We start from the raw sequence: 17,492 nt of genomic DNA, 5'->3' as shown, positions 1-17,492 counted from the left end.
CCTCAAGCCCAACTCGCAACTTGCTTGGACCATTGCAAAAGTCTCCTAACTCTTATTTCTGCCTACAGCTACCCTCCACACAAGTACCAGGGTCTTTCTAAAAGGGAAACCAGATTCTGTTGTGCCCCTGCTCCACATCTATCAATGACACTACTGAATTTTCTGGATTAAATCTTGGCCCCTGCCTCCCTCTCCAGGCTCATCTCCTGGCTCTCTCTCCATGCAACCTGTCTTAGTACGTTAGTGTTGCTATAAAGGAATACCTGAGGCTGGGTAATTTCTACAGAGAAGAGGTTTATTTGGCTCATAGCTCTGCAGACTGTATAAGAAGCATGGGGCCAGCATCTGCTTCTGGTGAGCACCTCAGGAAGCTTCCACTTACAGCAGAAGATAAAAGAGAGCTGATGTGTACAGAGATCTTGCAGTGAGAGCAGAAGCAGGAGGGAGAGGAGGAGGTGTCAGGCTCTTTCCAACAACCAGTTCTTGCAGGAATTAACAGTGAGAACTTACTCACTCCCTTGAGAATGGCACCAAGCCATTCATGAGGGATCCGCCCCCATGATCCAAACACCTCACACCAGGCTCACCTCCAACATCAGGGATCACACTTCAGCATGAGACTTGTTGGGGCTAAACAAACCATAGCCAAACCATAGCACAACCATTGCCCAAAGAAGAGAGAACCATGGGGGGTCTCCCAAATTCATCAGTGTATTTCCTGCCTCTGCGTCTTTCACATGCTATGGTCTCCTCCCATGCTCCCCCTTTCTTTCAGTCTTCTAATTCTCCTGCAAAACTCACATCCTATCCAGAAAGCCTTCTCTGGCCTCTGTCTCCCCATTCTGATTTAGAATTTCTTTCTCTATGTTCACAAAACTGTCTGTACACCCTTTCCTACCAAAGCATTTAGGTGTCACAGACTTTTTTAGTCCTGATTAGTAGCTATATTTTACTTCCCTCTTGGGCATACAGCTAGACACATTTCCCATGCTCCCTTGCAGCTAAGGATGGCTATATGCCTGAGTCTCGACCAATGGAATGTGGGCAGAAGTGATGTGTGCCACTTTTAGGCCTGGCCCATAACAGCCTCTCATATACGGTTCCTGTTCTCTTTCCCCTCAGCTTAGTAGAGAGAACGGAGGACCTAGGGAAGATGGGAGTCCCAAGGTAGATAAAGCCACTTGTACAATTCTGCAACTAGGGCCACCCTGTGGTCAAAACTGGGAGATAAAAGAGGGAAAAACAAAAACAGGAACTTCACCATCATACTGACTTCATCAAGTTTTGCTTTTCCTACCCAATCTGCCTGCTATTATTTTTCGGTCATCAGACAATTGTTTGTTGTCATGGTTTTGTTTCCTGCCCAGAATTCGTAGTTGCAGTGAGTGAGACAGGTAGAATGCAAATGGCTTACTCCGTCTTGGCCAGCACCTCCTCCACCATCTTGTTTTTGTATTCAATTTCCTGCCTGAATACCTGGCTCACAGTGGAACATTAATAATGGTTTTCCAGGTGAACTAATTAATTTTCCAGATTTGTAAGATCAACTATGGTATAGTCTTACTAGAATAGCATTTCTCGTTTTTGGCTTTACAATTTATATAAGCGTAAAATTATTCGGAATGGTTCTCAAGTGAACTGAAGGTATGATTAAGGATAGAAAGTAGATGCTCCAAAGAGAGGCTGTAGTATTTGGCATTACTTAATTTTACTGGTTGGAAAGGAATGAGTGGTGACAATTTTCCGTACAGATCTTCAAATTAATAAAGTATAGAAATTAGTGTTTCGCTCCCTTGTAAATGGAATGTGACTTATTTCTTGTACCTTATATATGTGTATTAAGCAAATGTAAGAAATCTACACTCATGTATGTGTTGAGAATTTAATTGGTAAATTTTTGAATCCCTAACCAATAATATTTAACTCCTTATTGTTATTTATCATAAATAAATATATCCTTCAGTTGACACATATTTGTTGAGATCTTCTACATGGAATGTTCAGTGAGAATTAAAAGAAGTAGAAAAAATAGCACCTTTTTAAAGAATAGTAAAATCCCACTGATGAGAACTTGACATTCTACAAAGCACTTTCACTATTCTTATCTAATACTTTCCTTGGACCATTCCAGGGATGTAGGTTTTAGTCCCATTTGACAGAGGCTCAGAAAGTCTGGGAAATCTGTCCCTGATCACACAGTAATGACAGAATTGAGTCCTCTACCCAGGTCTTCTGGTTCCAATTTCTGTTCCCTTATCATTATACTTCAGTCTACCTTGGGAATAAACTAGCTCATCCGCAGACATTTCTCCAATAGTTCAAGGCAGGTTCAAGTTCAAATGCCAACTGAAGGGTCAAATGTAGCAGGGAATCCACTTCCCTAATCCTACACACCACCCTCTCCCCCAACAGCATTCTAGAAAGGGCACTGCTGACATGGTTGGCTCACTCTGAACACCAAACTTGTGGTTGCAAATGTTCCTACCACTCTGATGAGGTTATTTTACTCAGGACATAATAAATAAAGAGCACAGAAACGATTGAGCTAATACTCGGGACCAAACTGTGAGAACTAGACACCTTTGAGCAAAATTCAGTACATAGAAAATTACAAATAATACATAAGGTGGCTCCAATATTCACTTTCATTCCTAACTGAGGAACTGTGGGAAACTTTTAGCTAATCATTTATTTCATTTGCAAGTAATTAAATGTATTTTTAAAACTTAGATGTCAAAGATATCCAAAAGAAAAACTAATCCAGAGTAATAATCAGGAAATGTTTGGGGGACGTCCTGGAAAGGGGTATGAGGGAATATTTTGGGGTGATGGAAATGTTCCACACCTTGTTTTGGGTGGTGGTTACTCAGATGTCTACAACACATAGGAAAGGAACTCTTGAGATTTGTGTATTTAATTGCCATAGAAAGAATAAAATACCTAGAAATACATCTAATGTGGGGTGAAAGATCTCTACAACAAGAGTTAAAAATGCTACTCAGAGATATCAGAGATGACAGAAACAAATGGAAAAATATTCCATGCTCATGGATAGGAAGAATTAATATCACTAACATGGTCATAATGCCCAAAGCAATTTACAGATTCAATGCTATTCCTATCAAACTACCAATGATATGCCTCACAGAACCAGAAAAAAACTATTTTAAAATTCATATGGAACTAAAAAAGAGCCCAAGGAGCCAAGACAATCCCTAAGCAAAAAGAACAAAACTGGAGGAATCGCGTTATGACTTCAAACTATACTATAGGATCACAGTAACCAAAACAGCATGGCACTGGTACAAAAACAGACACATAGATCAACAGAACAGAATACGGAGCGCAGAAATAAGACCACACACCTATAACCATCTGATATTTGACAAACCTGACAAAAACAAGCACTGGCAATGGGAAAAGGACTCCCTATTCAATAAACGGTGCTGGGAGAACTGGCTAGCCATGTGCAGAAGAATGAAACTGGGCCCCTTCCTTACGCCATATATGAAAATCAACTCAGGATGGATTAAAGACTTAAATGTAAAACCTAAAACTATAAAAACTCTGGAAGACAACCTAGGAAATATCATTCTGGACATAAGACCTGGCAAATATTTCATGATCAAGACATCAAAAGCAATTGCAACAAAAGAAAAAATCAACAAATGGAATCAGTTAAACTAAAGAGCTTCTGCACAGCAAAAGAAACTATCAACAGAATAAATAGACAACCTACAGAATGGAAGAAAACATTTTCAAGCTATGCAGCCAACAAAGGTCTAATATCCAGACTCTATAATGAGCTTAAACAAATTTATAAGCAAAAAACAACCGTATTTAAAAGTGGGCAAAGGGCATGAACAGATAGTTTTCAAAAGAAGACATACATGCAGCCAACAAGTATACGAAAAAAAATGTTCAATATCACTAACCACTAGAGAAATGCAAATCAAAATTACAAAGAGATACCATCTCACCCCAGTCAGAATGGCTGTTACTAAAAAATAAAAAAATAACAGATGCTGGCGAGGTTGCAGAGAAAGGGAATCACTTATACACTGCTGGTGAGAGTAAACTAATTCAGCCATTGTGGAAAGCAGTGTGGCAATTCTTCAAAGAACTAAAAACAGAATTACCATTCAACCCAGCAATCCCATTGTTGGGTATATACCTGAAGGAAAAGAAATTGTTCTACCATAAGGACACATACATGCATAAGTTCATTGCAGCACTATTTACAATAGCAAAGACATGGAATCAGCTTAAATGCCCATCAACAGTAGACTGGGCAAAGAAAATGTGGTGCATATATACCACGGAATACTATGCAGTCATAAAAATAATGAGATTATGTCATTTGCTGCAACAAGGATGGAGCTGGAGGCCATTATCCTAAGCAAAGTAATGCAGAAACAGAAAACCAAATACCACATGTTCTCACTTGTAAGTGGGAGCTAAACAATAAGAACACATGGACACGAAGAGGGAAACAACAGATACTGGGGCCTCCTTGAGGGTGGAGGGTGGAGGGTGGGAGAAAGGAGAAGATCAGAAAAGAATATCTATCAGGTACTGTGCTTATTACCTGGGTGATGAAATAATCTGTACATCAAATCCCCATGACATGAGTTTACCTATGTAACAAACTTGCATACATACCATTGAATCTGAAATAAAAGTTAAAAAATTTATTTTATGTTAATTACACCTTCATTCTAAAGTGTGCAAAGGAGTTTACAGTTTTTCAAAATTCTTCTAAGGGAACGTTAGCAAAAATGTTTGGTAACTATTGCTCTAATCATACAGGGAACAAATTTCTTGTTTATTTTATTTTACGTTTTTGGAGACAGGGTCTTGCTCTGTCACCCAGACTGGAGTGCAGTGGCGTGATTGTGGCTCACTGTAGCCTCAACCTCTCAGACTCAAGCAGCCCTTCCACCTCAGCCTCCTGAGTAGCTGGGACTACAGGCATGCGCCATCATGCCAGGCTAATCTCTTTTTTTTTTTTTTTTTTTGTAGAGACAGGGTCTCACTATGTAGTCCAGGCTGGTCTCAAATTCCTGGACTCAAGCAATCCTCCACCTTAGCCTCCCGAAGTGTTAGAATTATAGGCATGAACCACTGTGCCTGGCTGGAACAAATTTCTTGTTTTCGAAGATTCTTACTTTTTCTTTTGATTTCTTCGTATCATGCAACTTGACTGCAAGGTAAAGTGATCCACAACACATCAAATTATTTATGTTTTATTGCTCTTATGTTGAGTGTTTTTCTCATAGCCCAAACAAAAATCTCCACTTTGGATTTTTATGCTTCAGAACATTCTCTAAAAAAAAATAAAAAGAAGGGTGAATAATAAAATTAACTAGAGAAAAGGTTATTCTTCAGATAATGCAGTGAATGAATGTATTTTTCTGTTTGTTAATTGCTTCCTCCTAGAAACTCTTTTTTGGAGGAAGAATATAGTGATTAAAGTAATTTTTGTGTAAATGGAGTTTCAAAATTAATCTAATTCTGAAGAATTGCTCTCAAATTTATATGAGTTTAGATGAGGAAAATATCCTGGCACACAAATGTTTCCATGAACAAAGGAGCAGACACAGTGGACTACACTGAGTAGAGACGCTCAATACTGGCGGTTTGATCCAGGACCTGATCCTGGTTATCATTTCTCTGCAACTGCTGATTCAGCTATGCCATAAAAACCTTAATAACCAGTTGAATCTTCTTGTAAAGGAGGCATGAAAACTAGACTTCTTTAATCTTCTGGCACAGTGAAAATAAATGACAAGACGGCCTGTCCTTCCATGAATAATATTTCTGTCTCCTGGTCTTTTCTCACATATGCCGAATGACTTCCAGAGGTTTTGCCAGTCCTCCATGCATTCTGTATCTGCTCTCTGGTCTGAAAGGCTATCTGATTGTTGTCCTGAGCTTGAGATGGCTTCTAGGCTTTCAGAACTGTGAGCCAAATCCGAGAAATGTGCTGAGCTGCAGGGAAGAAGTTGGACTTTTTCTTCCTTTACATAGAGATCTTTGGCTGTAATGACTGGAACTGTAATGGTTCTTTGGTGATCTGAGACATTATTTTCTTTTTCCTTCATTTTCCTTGTTTTGTGGGGTACAGCAGTGATAACAGGCATGAAGAGAGAATGGGCTAACTTAGAAGAGTCTGAATACCAATGTTTCCTCAAGGCCCTGCAACAGAAACATCTCCTGTTTGGAAGGTTAAATTTCTTATACTCAGTAACACTACCACACATCCTCAGAAGTAACTTCAATATCAGTGTAACCTTTTAAGGGTGGAGAGTCCTCAAGGTCATTTTTTCCCACATCAATCACATTTTTGTCGCTCACATTTCCTACTTTTTTGCTTGTTTTATCAGTAGCAGTAGCTCCTACTTTTATTCCAACACCTATCTGCTCCAGTATTGACTCATTCCAAACCCACAAGTCACCTGGGAATGACTGAAACAATGGCAGGACTTATTTCCCTCTCTCTGATATCTGCACTTCTGTGGTGAGGTAGACAGTGTGGGAAAACTGCCTTCTTTCGTTATTTTCCCAGAGTTGGAACTTTCCTCTGCACATTGCTTCCATTGGTCTTGGCTGGGAATATCCAGGCCATGACCCTGGACTGCTGTTGACAAGATTCTTTCTTAGCTTATCAAAGACAGGACTTGGATCTTTCACTGAGAATTGCTGACATCCAAGTAGTCCTCCCAAAAGGCCTCCATCACACCACAGTATTGCCACAGGCTACTCCTGCAGATCATAAGTTGCTTCCCCACTAGACAGTGGCCTGGATACTGCCTGATCACTCCAACAACCAGCATTTCATCTTGCACCTGCTGCCTGCAAAAACTTCAAAAGTGGCCATTTTGGCCAGGTGTGGTGGCATATGCCTGTAATCCCAGTGCTTTGGGAGGCTGAGGTGGGACAATTACTTTGAGCCCAGGAGTTCGAGGCTACAGTGAGCTATGATCGTACCATTGCACTCCAGCCTGTACAACAGAGAGAGACCCTGTGTCTTTAAAAAAAAAAAAAAAAAAATGGCTGTTTTGATCGTATGTGTCGTACACGTAAAATCAATGTGATTGATTTATTCTGGGGAGAATCCGCAAGCACTATCACAGGTTGAACACTGGGAAGAAATAGAAAATGTTCATTTGGGCACTGAAGACATTTGAGTCTGTTGATCAAAGCTTATGGCTGCTCCGTGGGTTGCTCTTCAGCCGAAACTGGAGGGTGTCAGTCACAGGTCCTAAGGCCTGAGCATTATTTTGAGACAGGGAGGAGCTGAGCATTTAAAAGAGACATTTTCTGCCCTGAAACAATCTCTGGGCTCTTCTGTACTGAGTTAAACAGTGTCCCCTTCAAAAAAATTCATGTCCACCTGGAGCCTCGAAATGTGACCTTATTTGGAAATTGAGTCTTTGCAGATATAATTAGTTAAGATAAGGCCATACTGGATTGGAACGGGCCATAATCCAATGATTGGTGTCCCTATCAGGAGAGGAGAGGATGCAGAGACACACAGAGAAGAAGGTCATGTGATGATGGAGGCAGAGATTGGGGTGATGCATCTACAAGCCAAGGAACTCCAATGATCGCTGGCAAGCATCAGACACCAGGAAGAGGCAAAGAAGGATTCTTCCCTAGAGCCTTCAGAGGGCTCATGGCCCTGCTGTCACTTTGATTTCAGACTTCTGGCCTCTAGAACTGTGAGACAATAAATTTCTGCTGTTTTAAGCCACCCAGTCTGCAGTCCTTTCTTATGGCAGCCATGGGAAACTGATATGTCTTCTTTCACTGTCCATACTCTGCATTATTTGCAAATTCTTCTCTAAGTGAGAAGGGATCTGTGTAGGGATTCTGAAGCCAGATTACCTGAGTTTGTTTGAATCTTGACACTGCCACTTATTAGCTGTGTGACCTTGAGCGACTTACCCCACTGCTCAGTGCCTCAGTTTTCCTGAGCTGTAAAGTGGGGATTAAATGAATTAATAATTTTATGGGCTTAAAATAGTGCCTAGCACATAGGAGGTGCCATTATGTGTTTATGTGAAGGAAAAGTCCATGGGGATGAAATGGCCATGTGAAAATGGGAATGGTTCCATGGAGGAGGAATTAGGACATGAGCTGGACCTTCAGGAATTGGGTGAGACCCGTCAAAGGCTGCCCGGGTGGGAGAAACAGGGTGAGCAAACGCTTGCTGGGGCCATGAGGGAAGGGGGCAGTAAGACTATTAGAGCAGGACTCCCCAACCTTTTCTCCGTGGCTACTGGCACTGAAGCTTATATTTGTACACACATGGAGTCAATGAGGCTGCTTGCAGCTGGGCCCTGGGGATCACTGTGCAAGTTCCTAAGAGGGAAGGCAATACCTTGGCATATTTGTAATTCAACCCCAGCACCTGCAGGAGAGCTCGGGATTTGAGCAGTGCTTCCCCAAGTCAAATGTGCATTAAAATGCAGATTCTGGGGGTGGCACCTGAGAGCCTGCATTTCTAACAAGCGGGAAATACTGAGGCTTCTGGTCTAAGGACCACACTTTGATTTAAAATCCTTGCCACTTGAAGCGTGGTCCATGGACCAGCAGTATCAGCATCCCCCAGGAGCTTGTTAGAAGCACTGCCTTCTAGGTCCTCCCTATCCCAAACCTACAGAATCAGAATCTGCATTTTAATTCGGTCCTCAGCTGATGGAGCTGCACATTAACATTTGGGAAGCAATGGATTAGAGGTTTCTGGGTAGCCCAGTTTGCTAACAGGTAGGGTCTAGCCATCTAGGTTCTTAGGCCCACCTGCACATTAGATCCTCACAAAGAGCTTTTAAAAATCCTGATGCCTAGCCAAAACAGCTGAATTAAATCAGAATGTCTGCAATTGGGGCCTTGAGAAATCAGTATTATTTTTTTAACCTCTCCAGGGCATTTTAATGTGTAGCCGGGGTTGAGAACCACTGGGCTAGGGAAGAACCCCTGAGCAGGGCTAGAGAGACTGAGGCCATGCAGATGGGGCTTAGGTCCTCGACGGGGTTTGGGTCCTTTTTTGTCCCATTGTAGCACGGCATAGCAGTTAGAGGCATGAGTGGTGGAGCAATGAGGGCCTGCCTGGGTTCAAACACTGCTTTGTGTCACTTGCCAGCTGCATGATGTCAGGCGAGGTATTTAACCTCTCTTTGCCTCCTTTTTTTTCAAACGAGGATGCTAATTGTAACTAACTGTTGCATAGGGTGTTTCTGAGGAACAAACAAGGTAAAGTGTAAGGGTGCTCATGACAGTGCTTGGCACATAGTAAGGGCTCTGAGTGTGTTTGTTCCCTTGAATACATAGCTTATTCTTTCTGATGCGAGAATCATAGAAGGTTTCTGACTTTCCTGTCACCCTGCGCCATCCTCAGAGCTAGGTTCTTGGGCAGCAATCACACCTGTGATTAGGCGCTCAATAAACGTTTGAGGAATGCATGACTGAATGGTTACAATGCCCCCTTGTGTATTCAGTGGGAAGAAATAACAAAACATACAGTTGGTTCTTGATACTAGTATGGGTAGTGTGACCAACCGTTCCGATTGCCCAGGAACGAGAGGTTTCCCTGGACACGGGTGACTTTTGGTGCCAAAACTGCTGAAATACCAGGCAAACTGGGACGAATTGGTCACCCTAAGTATGGGCATTGGCAATATGTCCATTTCATCAAAATACTGTTTTCAAATAAGCATAAAGAGAGGCACCCGAGGCCAATTCATTTATGTGCACATAGTAATGGCAATGGCAATGGTAATGGTAATTTGCTTCCTGCCCATGGTGTGTGTGTGTGTGTGTTTGTGTATTTGTGTGTGTGTGTGCAGCACGTACACCAATAATAGCTGGAATGTCGTGACAATGTGGGTGGCACATCATGTGTTCTGCAGTGATCACTTCACATGCTTAAGAGGGAGCATCAGATGGTCTGACTCACATCCTGGTTATGCCACTTAATAGCTTTGTGACATTGGGCATGGTTCTCCACCTCTCTGTGCTTCAGTTTCTCCATCTGTAAAACGAGAGATAATAACAGTACTCATCTTTCTGAGTTTTTAAGAGGATTGATGGGTTCATACATGTGAAGCATCAGAATGTTGGATGCTTAATAAAGATCTGATTGATGTTCGAGATGATTATTATTGCTATCATCACTTACACTACCAGTGACCTACATATCTCCTCTGCTTCTCTCCTTTTCTTCCCTCCCAGCCTCTTTCCTTTGCCATGAGCCTTCTGCGCCCTGCCCACTGTTTCTTCTCCCTGCTCTCCCTCTCCTGTCAGAGGGGCCACCAACAGTTTCACCCTTCTTTTCAGGGTTGTTCAGGCTGAGACCCTCATAAGGGCACCCAGTGAGGAGGTTAGGGGATGCTGAAATCCAAGTGCTTCTTCCTAAGTCAGAACAGATACCCCCAAAAGGTGCCTTTTCCTCATTCACACAAAGACTGGGCAAGCTGTGATGGAAACTCGTGAATGGTCTACAGAAGAACAAGAGTTAGTAACTGTATTTCATATCTTGAGTCTTTTGGATCTCCTAGCTGCCCAGGTCATGCTAACCTCAAACATTATTCATTTCCCTGAAGACCTCTGTACAGATAAAAGATGGAGGCATCATTCCAAGAAGAACAGTGAATACGATTTGTTCTTGTTTATTAATGCCATTTTCAATATGAAATTGAAACTACCTGACCTAGGAACAGCATGCACGGCTTTTAAGAATTAAACATTTTTTCAACACCCTTGATAATAATAATATGAACAGTGACTATAATGAATTTGTTTTAAAAGATGGTGGAAGACTATTTCAAAATATTGCATGATATGTACATAGCCAACAGCTATAGAATGCCTGTTATAGATCACCATCAAACATGAAATTGACTTTATCTTAACTTCGAATTCAAAATTTGAAAAATTTGCACTAATTTTACTTATATCATATATAAAATATTTGATACTAGAAAATAATGATGTTTCTTTGCTGATTGGATAGATAACTAAGGTTCTGTTCCTACCAGAACATGCTCCTCTGCCTTTCTGCGAGATGCCTGTAAGTTCAATGTAGGCCAGGTGAGCAATTCCTACTACGAAGACTGTTATGAGAAGTAAATATCTGTTGCATATTCCACTGCCTTTGTGTTGAGTACGGTCATCCTTGTAATGAATAGGGTAAAGGAAACTTTGATTAAATAAATAAAAATTTGAAAGATAGATCCTTTGGGGCTAATAAAATGGAATCTTAGAGAACCAAGAGAACTTGCAAACTAAATCACAGACCTATTGACTATTATCTGAAGTTTTAAAATGGAGAATCAATATTCTGATTTTTGAAAGGGTGAAGAAAGTAGATTTGGCAAACCCAGGATTGAGAGATTAATCAAACCTTGCCAGATTCTGAGACAAGCCAGTAGTTTGTCAGAAGCTAGAAAAGAGAGTGCTGAATGCTATTCAGCCCTGGTTTTGCTAAACATAAGGAGGGACTTTGCTAGTATGGGGAACATGTAACTCACCCCTCCGTACCTTTTGGCATGTGTGTCTCTCCTACCAAAGGAGTGAAATGTATTCCTCTACTTTTGACTTTGGATTTGGCTATGTGATCTGTGTTGTCCAACAGAATGAGGGCAGAATTGCCAATGTGTCCATTCTGAGCCTAGGCCTTAAGAGGCCTTCAGTACTTCTCCTTCATGTCCTGTGCCTCTGCCACTGTGATGAGAAGAACCTGTGCTGGCTAGTCTGCTGATCCTAAGAGGAAAACCAGGGGCACGTGGAGCAGAGCCACCACAGCCACTGTACCCGGAAGTGGAGCCACCTAGCTAAGCCCAGCCTAGTTGAGCCAACCCACAGATGCAAAGCAAGCCCAGAGGAGAAGGGCAGAGCCCTTGTCCACCCTCAGAGACATGAATTGAATCTGTGCTTTATGTCATATGCCACCGCGGTGTTAAGAATCTGTGCTAAACAGCACTCATGTTAATATAGAAAATCCATACACCTATTTTTCTTTGATTGGTAGACCAGAGTCATGAGATAGATGGCACTGGATGTGAACTTCAGCACATATGTAGTAAGATACATTCCTACAACCTTAAAGATGAAACAAGATGAAAATCAAAAGCCAGTCACTATTAAAATTAAGGTATTAATATTTGGAGAACAAGCAAGAGTGCTAAGTAATATAGGTTTCTGGGGGAGCGGCAAGGTGTTTTTTCAGTCTTATTCTATTCACTATTTCTCATCCATGACTTGGATGAAAGTATAGAAACCACATATCAGATATGCAGGAGACTGGAAAAATAGCAAATGCTTTTCATGTAAAGGAGGGATATAAAAATATTACTACTCTTGAAGCAATGGGTGAAATATAACCTGATGAAACTAACATAGATAAATGTAAATCTTGTGCAAGGGTCCAAATAAAAACCCTATTAAACATATATAAATTAATATGTTATATATTATTTATTATATAATGATATAATTAAAATAGCAATACATTAATATATAATATTATAACATAATATAGTATTATAACATATAATATATGTTAGTATTATAACATGTAATATATAATAATATATTCTATTTTATTTTATTTCATTTAATTAATTAATTAATTAATTAATTTTTTGAGACACGGTCTTGCTCTGTTGCCCAGGCTGAAGCACAGTAGCATAATCATGGCTCACTACACTCTCAACCTCCTGAGCTCAGGTGATCCTCCTGCTTCAGCCTCCCCAGTAACTGGGACTACAAGTGTGTACCACCACATTTGGCTAATTTGTGTATTTTTTTTGTGGAAACAGGGTTTGACCATGTTGCCTAGGCTGGTCTCAAACTCCTGGCATCAAGCAACCTGTCTGCCTCGGCCTCCTAAGGTGCTGGGATTACAGGCATGAGCCACCATGCCCAGCCTATTCTATGCAATTTCATAATGAACAATATAAGAGTGTATGATATATTACTATCTATATCTTATAATTTTGCATTTCCTTTAGACTCAGAAATTCCACTTCTAGGAATTTACCCTAAAGAAAAATTGTTTGTATAGGTGAGCAGAGAGGAGGGGTAAAGAGAGAGCATAGAAGTAAAGTCAGCCCAGAACTAATAATATTAAAAATTGAAAAGCAGCCTAAATATATGTCAATGGGGTTTGGTAACTAAATTATGGTAAATGTAAACAAAAGAAAACCAGACAATCCTTAAAAATTGTGCTGTTCCTACAGTGTTTTTCAAACTGGGATGTGAAAACATCATGCATTAGAATCTTCTAGGGTGCTAGTTAAACATACAGGTTCTTAGGCCCTCTCCAAAATACTGAATCAGAGTCTCTAGGGGAGGGCCAAGGGAAATACATTTTTAACAAGCATTTGCAGATAATTGTGATACACATGGAACATTTGAGAATTATTGTAATAAAGAACATTTAATGGCATAGGAAAATGGTCATGACATAATAAGTGATGAACAAGTTCCAAGACAGGATGGTCCTTTTTATGTAAAAATACATACTTGTGTAGAAGAACTTATGGAAGGAAAAAGGCCAGAGTGAAAACCATGGTTAATATAATGCTATATGACATTAATGAAAAGATGGCATCCAGGAGAAAAGGGATGTTTCCACTGTATTTTGTATTTCTCATATCATACTTTTATTATTCTACCGAGGAGGCAAAATCTATTTAGATTAAAACAGTATTGGATATAAGGACAATGGAGAGGAGGAGTCAAAGAAGGATTCAAAATTTAGAAAAATGGTGATGCATTCATTAAGCAAGGAAGTGAGAAAGAGAATCTGGTTTAGGGAAGAAAGATGAGTTGGCTTTGAACATGGCAAGTTTGAGGTACTGGTAGCACATCCAGCATGAAACAACCAATAGGCAGTTGTGATTCTGGGTCTAGAATTCAAGAAATTGAGTGGGGCTAGAGATGAGATTTAAAGACAATAGAAGTTGAGGAGTAAGTTAAATCCAGGAGAAAGACAGAAAGGAGACAAAAGAGAAGGTGGCCAAGATCAGCTCTCTTTGATTAGTGGAAATGAATCAAAGAAAAGCCAGAAAAGGAATAAAGGAGGGTATGGTCAGAAATATAGAGAAAGAACCAGTAAGATCCAGTGCCACCAACCATTCCCCATTTTTCTAAAATTCATTCATTGAGCAAGAAGAAGGTCAAAGAGGATGAAGACCAAGAGTTAGCTGCTAGATTGGACAAACAGGACCGTGGGGACCTTGGGCAGAGTTGATTTTGAAAAATGGTGGCATCTGTAGCCAGGTAGCAAGGAGTTAAGGAACAATCAAATGATGAGGAAGACCAAAGAGCCAGTGCAGCCATTGCCACATTTTGAGGTTGCTTAGTGACCTCTCTCATTGCAAAGAAGTTACTCCATGGTTTTCATGCTCCTTTCAAGATGGAGCTGGGATGATTTTCTCCCAGCATTCTTTCCCCAGAGAAACTAAATTGGAATTTCAGTTGTTCCCCCTTTCAGGGAACTTTGAATCACCCTATGCAGTATAATTTTTTGAGAGATAATTTCTGTTTCCCATCCCTGCATTTTTGTTCTTTCCCCACTCTGCGTTCTTGCTGTGACAAAGGTTTGAGGTTGGACAAAGAGCAGAAGTTCCCTACAAAACATTTCCCTTCCGGGCTTTGTTTCCCAAATCCTCAACCTCTCCAGAGAACTGTTATGGTGTCCTAGAGAGTATAAGGCAAGAGAGAGAATACTTTTGAGGAAATCAAGAAGGATTTCCCTAGGACTAAAGAGAAATTTATTTGGCTGGGGACAAGAGAGACAAATTTGAGAGCTTGGAGAACCACAGGTATCTACATTCTTCATCCTGACAGTTATAGGAGAGGAGAAGGATTTCCAACAACTGAGCTGAGGGAGGGAGGCTGGACCAAGGCTTAGGCTCCTGCCTGGCCAAGGCTTCTCCAGCTCCCAGCATGGCCAAGAACCTGCAGAATCTGAGGAGCTAAAGGGACCCTATGACCCTCTGCTCCATCTCAGTGACAGCTTTGGATTTGCCTGAGATCATGGGGGTTACTCTGATGACGACATGCAGTGTTTTTTGCTTACCTGAGTTTTGCTCACCTGAGTTTGTGGATTGAGATTTATGTCTGCTGCATTAGAGGAAGTCAAGTTTATATTCTCAAGCAAGATGAGTGCTTTCTTCATCTGGGAAGAAAACCAGTGGGGTAGGATGGGTGTCTCTAGATGATGTGACAATTGCATGTAGCTAGTAGTCAGTTTGGTAGGATGGGTAGAGGAGGGTAAAAGACAGTGACCTCATTTTCTGAGAAAATGGATTCTAGTTAATCTCTGCTGCTTAAGCTTCCCACATCTTTGGCCAAGGTATTTCATCTCCCTGGGCCTCAGTTTCTTCATATATAAAAGGAAAGTGTTGGATTAAGTGAGTGCTAAGGCTCCTCCCACATCCTGAGACCCTTTGGCTTCGTTCTTGTCTTTCTCATGGTGAATTGAGTTCCTTATCTCTAATAAATGAGGTGTATTAAGCAGCCCCATTGCTGCTGAACTACAGTCAACCTGGCCTAGCACATGCCAGAAAACAGCAAGCCGGGACAGTTAGCATCACTGGGAAGGCTACATGTATGCATTTTAATCTGCACAGATCCAGGATTTCAGATACAGTGCATCAGTCTGTGCAGATTTAATGAGGGCGGGGGCAGAGGGTGATGAAACCACCAAATTTGCTCTTTAAGGCTGGGCCATCTAGTGAAAATGGGTTTGCATACTAGTCTCAGAGGGCTAATTTATCACTCTGGAGAGCAATTTCTCATTAACACAATGTTAATACTGCTGGGGATTGGCTAGACCACCTTTGGAAGAGGTTAAATTGCCTTTTAATCAGCGTATGGAAGAGTAAAGCTTCTGTTCCATCGTGGCATAACAGCCTTGCTAATTTGACGTCTTATAAAAGCCAAGGCAATTCTGACCACACCTGTGTGATGCCACCAGAATTGTTTCCAGAGATGCAGAAGACAGGAAAAAAGAGTTTCTGCGGCTGTTATCCAAACTGGCATAATTGATGTGGGTGCAGTGGGTTATAGCTAATGGTCTGTGTTTAATTATGGAGGCAGTGACACAAGGCCTCAAGGATGATAAGGCACTAACCAGATGATGTACCACTTTCTCAGTTCTGAGCTTGCTGAGTGACTGGATAGAGAATTGGTACAACAGCAAGGTGGTCTCAAGTTTATGTTTCTCCTGGGAACAGTGACACACAGGCCCCAGGTGAAAGTGCTTTAAAATCCACTGCTCTGGAAATCAATTCCCCATTTAAACAAGAATGATTTACATTGATATATGTCCAATGTTCATTAGCTGCTTGGACAGTATAGGACTTTCCATTTTGTCTCATTCCCCAGAGGAATGAAATGACAAACAAACAAATGACCTTTTATTCACTAGCTTAAAAAATAATGACAATAACTGTTGCAGAGCTGCATATGATCGCACCATATCCATTCTCAACTTTTGGCAATAGAACCTTCAGGTTTTAGCCAGACGCATAGCTGTCTAGCTAGAGACTACATTTCCCAGTCTCCATGGCAGCAATGTGGGGCAATGTGACCAGGTTTTAACCAATAAGAAAGGAGCAGAGTGACATGTATAATGTCTGGATCATGCTCTGAAAGGAAACTGCTCATCCTCCATTTATTCTTTTCTCATCTTGTGAGTAAGAATGAGGTTGTGGTAAGTGGTGATTCAGTTTCATTCTTGAAGAAAAGGAAGAAACCCTATGAGAGTATGGGGTAATAAGAGAAAAGAAACCTGGGTCCTTAGTTGACCTTGAGGAGTAAGGTCATTCTACGTTCATCAACTGCCTGCAAGCTTGGGCTTTCACCCAACCAGATTTTCTATCCTGTTGAAGCCACTGTTATTTTGGTCTCTGTTAAAATGAACACAGTGATTTACATCAGTAAAGCACTTTCCAATGTGAAAAATATGTTCTTTTATATGTTTTATCTCTTAGCTGCTCAAAACAACCAGGTGAAGTAGACAGGGAGAGAAGCTGTTAGAGATTCTATTTGACAGGAGGAAATGGAGGCTCAGAGAGAACATGGGTTTTGTCCTCAGTCACACCTACACAGATACAGAGCCACATCTTGCAACTGGACCTTCTGACTCTGAATCTAGTGTTCCTTTTACTATCATATTGCCCGTCCTTGCTTGGAAACCTCCAGCGATAGTCGTGCATGAGAGGGCACTCTCCATTCATTGAAATGCTTAGCTCTTGCTGTTTTGATCACTTAAGTGTCCCAGCCTCATTTAGCTCCTCTCTCCTCCCTTCCACCTCCTCCACACCATCCCCAAAACAGCAGTAAAGAAAAGCTCCATAAGGAAGATTTTTAAAAAATGGTTGATGGCATTGCTTAAAATGAGAACAGTCTGGGGTCAGTGGTGGTTGGGGGAGCGCAGGGGGAGGAGTATTTTATCAATGACATTGTTTAGAATT

This window comes from Rhinopithecus roxellana, chromosome 7, assembly GCF_007565055.1.
Source record: "Rhinopithecus roxellana isolate Shanxi Qingling chromosome 7, ASM756505v1, whole genome shotgun sequence".
NCBI classification, from domain to species: Eukaryota; Metazoa; Chordata; class Mammalia; order Primates; family Cercopithecidae; genus Rhinopithecus; species Rhinopithecus roxellana.
Note: the sequence above shows the minus strand (reverse complement) of the source record.